Source organism: Plasmopara halstedii, assembly GCF_900000015.1.
Source record: "Plasmopara halstedii genome assembly, contig: Scaffold_526, whole genome shotgun sequence".
NCBI lineage: Eukaryota > Oomycota > Peronosporomycetes > Peronosporales > Peronosporaceae > Plasmopara > Plasmopara halstedii.
In genome coordinates, this window is record NW_020187446.1 from 772,254 (window position 1) to 772,619 (window position 366).

The window sequence follows — 366 nt, forward strand, 5'->3', positions numbered from 1 at the left end:
GAGCCAAGACCAGATCATTGATTTGATACTTTACATCGTCGTGAGTCTCGCGGCGGCCCCCCAGATGGACTAGGACACGAGTTCTGAGCTCGTTGAGCAAGAATACTGATCACAGTGAGCTTTTGCTGTAGGGGACGGCTTGACCTTGTATTACCAGGCGAGAGCGAAGGTGTTTGGTCGGGAACGAACAAGTCATATGGGTTGTTCTCGTCGGAAAATAGCTCAAAATCGCTCCGCGACAATCTTTTAGCACGTTGGTTTTCAAAACCTCGCTTTAAGCGGTGTTTCCTTGACGCATTTGAGATAGCCCACGAGACCACACTGCTGATGCAAGTATGATCTTAAGATCCGAAAGCGGGGAGTGAT